Raw genomic sequence first — 6,980 nt, 5'->3', positions numbered from 1 at the left:
GAACGTTTTATGCTCCAATAATGACAGTCAAAAGCATTGCAAAGAGCATTTGAAAGGAAAAAGTCATATTATAAAGTTTCACTATATTTAAATAATATGCATGAAATGCAAATATAATGTTAAATCAGAGATAAATAATTGTACTCAAACTCATATTACAACTTTACTATTTTTATATTAAAAAGAAAAAAACACATCTTTATTATAAACATGAAACCTAAATAACTGTTTTATTATTATTATTTTATTATAAAATAGGTGTTACTAGGTGCGTTCTTCTGAACAGACCATTTCCAAACAATCTAGGCAAATTCAAATATGAAGTTACATAAAGAATAATATTAATGAAAGTTTACTAACAAAATTAAACCTCAAATATCAATTAAAAGTAAATAAATAAGGATTCAATGCTATCCCATTTCGAACATCAGGAGGAATTGAATCTTTTCAACACAAAAGTTGGTCATAAGCAACTTCTGAAATGGGGTTCAGTCAGCCATTCCACTCGAGTTAATTTAATTAGGCTATTTAAATATGAAAGAAATATTTATTCTTTTATATACTCGTACATTAAATTATGGGATATGGTCCGTGATTTCGAACGATAAAAACCTTGATTTATAAATAAGGAGGTAAGGAGTTACATACCAGACTGGTAAAAATCAGCAATCCGATAGAAGACGTACCTGAAATAAAAAATAAAAACTATCAATTACATCAATAAAAGTGGTACTATTTGTAACAAAATATTAAAATAGCCTCTCCACGAGCTCTAAAAATGATCCCTAATGACTAGAAATCAAAAGTTCATAGAAAAAAATAAGTTGCAGGGCCTAAAACTTGCATGATTTTGCACTTAAAAATTTCTGAGCAAGATCTTTGATAATTTTTTTTTCTTAACAAAACTTAGAATTCTAAAACTTTCACTAATTAACAAATCGTTAACGAAGATAGGAAAAATTTCTAGGACCAAAAATATGCATTTCTGTTCCGAATTTGAGTAGCTCACCTTTGAAGTCTAAACAATATTTTCAATAAAGCAATTTCTAGAGATGATAGAAAAAAATTAGTAGTGATTCAAAGTGGCATATGTTTGCTCTGTTTAATTCGAATAGTATTTTTCCTATCTTGAACAACATAATTATTTCTGAAAACAATTTAGAACTCAACATCTCCTAGAAGGTGATATCGGAACTCTAAGGTCATTAAATTTTGAACTCTTTACAGCTAAATCGGTTGATAAGGTATCCTATGCAAACTAAAATAAACACTCCGAACTAATCCTCAAAGGTAAGTGCAATGGAATCATGCTATTAAAGTAGTAACTGGAAGATAACTGGAAATTCACCTTGATCGCCGCCTTACCTGGAATCACCAAATCAACATTAAACTAACCCAAACCTACGCAAGAAAATCTATTTCCAGCAGTATTTATTCTATTAATTTTGTTTATTTTTTCATTCCATTATATTTTATCTTGAAATACACTCTTATTTTTAATCTATGTTACTTATTTTGATTCTACGTTATATTTATAATTGTTAGATTAGCTAAATAAGTGTTTATAGTCCGAGTTTTTTTTTGTTATTTTAAGGCTCGAGTACAAGATATTCGAAGTAAATCTAATAAGAATTCATTGCAGCCAATGATTGAACGAACGTTTTATGCTCCAATAATGACAGTCAAAAGCATTGCAAAGAGCATTTGAAAGGAAAAAGTCATACTATAAAGTTTCACTATATTTAAATAATATGCATGAAATGCAAATATAATGTTAAATCAGAGATAAATAATTGTACTCAAACTCATACTGTGAAACGGCTTTGATTAAATTGTGATTAAAAAAAATATTTCAAATATTTTCACGATGTATCACAAAATAAGAGACTCTTCGGAAAATGTTAAACTATTTGGGAATATAGTAAATTTCTGAAGAGATGTATATCTGGTACTAGTTTAAATACTATTTAAAGAAATGACTGAATAGTTCTTACAAAAACTTTATCTGATAAAACATTTTTATTTTTTATTAGTTACATTTAATGAAAATTTGAATACTAGACTATTTTGTATATTATAAAATGCATCAATATTAACTGCAAATATTTAAATTAAATTGTGATATCTAATTCCACCTAAATAACATACCATGGCTTTAGAAATCGAGTATAACTCTAAAAATCCCAGTTTGATCCGTATGAAAAATACATGGAAAGATATGAATAAATCCACATCCCTCAGCAGATCTGGAAAGTAATAAAACTTCAGTAAAGGGACTGCTAGTGGAATTTCATGAGCTTTAAGAAGGACTCGAAACAATTTTTTTTCTAAAAAGCATTGGAAATATATATAAAGGACAATATTGCCAATAAACAGACAATAAATATACGCTATGTCGAGCGACGGCCCTGAGTTGATATCAGGGCTCTATACGAATACACGCCTCTCTCAGCAAATATTTATTTTTCCAGCTCTCGGCACTTTACCTCACCCTTGCATCATCTTCGCCGGCAAAGCCTCTCTTGAGATTAATAGATATAAAATATACTCTGGCCGTTTTCGGATGCTTTAATAGTGAGAGTAATGAGTTCTTTTATTTTTTCTTGGATCTTCGGCTTATTATAATATACCTACATTTTTACTTATCATTGCATTATTATGCTACCCTCAAGTAATTCACTATAATCCGTTATATCGTTCCACTTAAAACCCGCCAACTCTTAGATTCCTCTCCTGTTTTCCCTCACTTTGACTATGGTACTTTGAGTAAGCCATAGTACTGGTATACGGTGAACTCAAAGCTACACTTAAATTTCTTATTAATTGCTCATACAATTTATTTTCTGGATCACCAGGGATACGCATATCACCCTGTTTTACGCCCAGTTTAAGTGCCTCTATCCGTCCTTCCGATCCTAGGATTTCCTAACTGCCTTTCTGTTCCAAGTAATTAGTACTCAGCGCTGGTCTTGCATTTTAAATTCTAAGCTCATTCGCGTACTACCAGCTCCTGTTCATTTGATATCTATCCTCCACCTGACCAAACTACTGCATTTGACAAATCCTTTTATCCCCGAGTTTCTTTACACTGGAACTACCATACGTCATATATCAACCCTCCTCTGGTTTAAAAATCTTCTGTAAAACCACTTTTTGCTCCTCCAAACTGAACCAATACTATTATAGTATCGGTAATTTAAGTAATGAATATTAACATTACTTTAAAATATTGTAACTATCTCTTTATTTTATATTTTATGTATCTAGTTATTAATTTTTTCTTTTGTACTAAAAATTAGTGATATGCAATTATAATATGTTATAATTAAGTGCGGCCATACTGATTTTGGGTAATATATTTTGCACCCTTATAATTGTTCTAAAGGGGACTAGCCCCCAGAATAATAAACTATTTTTAATTTCATTTCATTTCATATGCAACTGACGGTTCAAAAGACATGGTGTCAAAATCGGGAAAAGAGGAGTGGCAACGAAAACAAAGGTGAATACATATAAACAAGTCTAAGCGGTGAAAAGCCGCATGATAACATTCCTGACGAATGTTCTCGATAAAACTAGATTTTACCGAATGAAAAATAAAAGAATTAAATATGTGATTTGGCCATACGCATGGAAAGCAGATCATTTGGCTCCCAAATATGGGAAGCCAGGACTAAGGGATAACTACTTTGTGGGCAGTCAAAGAATAGGAGGGATGGCCTCATATCGGACCTAGCTATGAGTAGAGGAATCTCACGAGGCACTACAAGAACAACGGAGAGAGGTTTTAATAAGTGGGTAATGGTTGACCCAACACCATAAAGAAGGATATAAAAGCATAAGAATATATATATTACAAAAAGGCTTAGTGAGTTCAAATTTATGAAGCAACAGCATAGTAAAATCCTAAGCCCGAAAACTTCAACCACTATAACATAGTGTGAACCTCATTCTCCTTTGCAATAAAGCCATAGAAGCCTAAATTTTTCAGTTAGGATTATTCATGCAATAAGTCTTGTAAGAAAGATGAATTTAAGACCGTGAACGAAACTCAAGATAATGTATCAGATTTATAGGGAGATTGAAGGACAGGCGTTTAAGACTTTAAATTCAAGAGGCCCTCTGTTGGGATTTGTCATAGTTCTTCAATTTTGACACTACTCGTCAGTGGAAGTAATACGAAATAGAAGAAGGATTATAGAAAATGGATCATTGTTAAATGAATGCATTCGATTGTAACAAGAATATATATATTTATTATAATTTACAACTGTACATAATAATACAATAGGTAAATATGTAGTATGTTTCATATACACTTAAAATCTTGGGAAGGAACCACCCATTGGTGGTACTTCAAACATTAATTTAAATTAGAAGTTCCCGTGGGCATCTTCTTTTCAGACGCCTCGCGGGATTATCAGGGATTGTTAAGGATGAGAGCTTAAGAATTAATGGGTTAGGATGGTTATGGAGTTTGGAATAAAAAGACGAATATCTGTTTTTGGCCAAATCTGCAACGAACGGTATGTTAAGATCTTTATGAATGAGTTTATTTGTGACGTAATAAGGAGCAAACAAGAATATGAAATGATAATTATGTTAGGGTGGTTTGAGACATCAACTGTAGACACACACTGAAGGATACTGTGGCTGCAGTAGGTGTTCAAAGTTGAACTTAATACTGCTTACCAGTATTAAATAAAGAGCCTGGTTCCGCTTTCCTGGGTTATCGTAAAAGTTTCAGAACTTAACAGTTCGATAAAAAAGTGATATTCTGTCTCTAGGGACATGCTACCAGGTACTTACTTAAAATGATACTGCATTGCACCTTAATGAACACTAGGAAATAACTAATATGAAGAAGCATCATAAACCAATACAACTATTTAAAGCATTATACAATTTAATAATAAATGTAATTGGAGTTTAGTTATAACAAAAATGATAGATAAAATAAAGTAATAAATTGAAGGAAAATAGAAATGAAGTAATTGGGGTATGTAAAAAAAAAAAGATGAAAACCTGTTCGTCTTGCTCCTGTTGAGATGTGCCGGCCTCCATGCAGGATGCCCCATTGCCACAACCGTCCTGTTTAGCTGGACATCTCTCCTCTAGGGCTTGTAACAGAGTGGGGTCGGTTCCTTATTGCATCCTCTAGTTTAAACTTTAAGGGATTATCCCTTACAGGGCTGGTTGTCCTTGTTTTGTGATGGCGCCCTTTGTTACTTAAACATAAGGGTCCCCTATTTAAACCGAGAACCTTTTAGATTCAGCCTATGGCTTGAACAGATTGAAGGTAGGATATCGCCTTAAGAAATACCATGAGACTAAGAAAATAGGAATATATTACAAAACTCATAGCAAAATAGATGTTTTAAATCGGAGCGCTCTGAAAGAGGATAAGAAAGTATACAGGTAAAAGAAATTCTTGAAGTTCTAAAAACAGGAACTGGAGATCCACCAAGTGTACAATGTCAGGAATGACATCCGTACATTGTATTTTGTGCTTTAACGGAGAAGAAATAAAATCCAACAGTCTAGGGGATTGTTGAATTGCGGAATGAAACAGACAGAATTTAATGAACTGACAACTCGATAACAGCATTTTAGTATTTGTTAAAGATTGTAGGTTAAAAACTTCAATTTCACAAGATTTATATTTCTTATAAAAAATATTATGAATGATCAGGACTATAATATTCTTGGAAATATTTGATATATGAAAAATAAATATCTAAATATATTTTTTAAATATGTGAACAAAACGAAATGAAGTTTCGGAATGATAGTAATCTTTTTTTTCATACTCACCAATATATGAAAATCTTCATCATTATAAAAAAATTAATTATTAAAACCAATTAATACTCAATTGAATAAATCCAATCAGTTAGTTGAATAGATCATGTTACACCATCTTACATTAATTATAAGAACGATGATTTTCTGTCTTCCACGAGCATCCTAAATTGGTTTTATGAAAAAGTTGTTCCATTAGAAATTTGTAAAAATAAATTCAAGAAAAGTTCAAACAAGTACATTGTTTACAGATTTTTTGTTTGTTTTTTTTAATTTGCATATACTGTAATCATCATTCAGTAATTTTAATTACACTAGGCACAAAAAACGATTAATTACAAAAAATTAACTATAAATGTAAACAATAATTTTCAATAATTGCGATATAAGTTTCTTTAAGAGGATTAAATAATATATGTCCTAATAATATATAATATATGTTTCCTTAAGAAAAGTAAATAATATATGTCCTACGAAAGTTTTGGGAGCCGTTAGGCACAAAATATAGCCAGTTTCTTGGGTTAGCAATGCAAGAAAACATGTTTCAGGAACGATTTGTATGTAACTTTTTTTTTCTTTTAAGGACAGAATAGTTTATATACTAGGGCAAACTATAATTGAATAGTTAAAAATTCGTGAAATACACTTAAATAGGATTATTATTAATTAATAAAAATTGTTACTGGATAATGTTATGATAATAACATATGTTATCTAAATAATTGTAAATACAGTGTATTTTTCACTGTAGAAGAATGGAATGGTTTTTATAATGTTCCTTGGAAAATTGGATTTAGAATGTTATTGCACTGTATATTTCCCTCTGTATAATACTGATTTTATCTCAGTTGATATAGAACATTTTAAAATTCTTCTTCCATTTTAATTCTATTGTAAAATGGGGCTATTGTTTCTCTTTGCCTCATATGTTTCTAAACTAAATTGCTTACTAAAAAGAATTCAGTCAGCCTAGCCAAGAGTAGATTTCATTACACTACTTAAGTCAAAGTTTTAATAAATAAGTCGTTTATGAAGAGTAATATACGCCAATAATAATACTTGTTTAGCACATTTATCTAAAATAGTAGATAAGACATTAAGATATAATTTGAGATTAAATTATTCAAATCTTTGAAATTAATCACGAGGGATCGACGTCCGTAAGGAAATTAGACCAC

General features: G+C 30.8%; 1 long non-coding RNA gene across 1 annotated transcript in view; it reads right to left on the bottom strand.

The window, feature by feature from the left end:
• LOC106692905 (uncharacterized) overlaps positions 1-2,242 on the bottom strand; it is a 12,047-nt gene extending 9,805 nt beyond the window's left edge. Inside the window, exons 1-2 of the long non-coding RNA XR_001345024.2 lie at positions 2,149-2,242; positions 649-686 (exon numbers count right to left, since the gene is read on the bottom strand). This is a non-coding gene — a long non-coding RNA (uncharacterized lncRNA). The remainder of the gene's footprint in view (positions 1-648; positions 687-2,148) is intronic.
• Positions 2,243-6,980: the final 4,738 nt, after the last annotated feature.

Source organism: Halyomorpha halys, unplaced genomic scaffold, assembly GCF_000696795.3.
Source record: "Halyomorpha halys isolate HHAL.00 unplaced genomic scaffold, Hhal_1.1 Scaffold77.1, whole genome shotgun sequence".
Lineage (NCBI taxonomy): Eukaryota > Metazoa > Arthropoda > Insecta > Hemiptera > Pentatomidae > Halyomorpha > Halyomorpha halys.
Note: the sequence above shows the minus strand (reverse complement) of the source record. Positions and strands in the feature narration are given on the sequence as shown.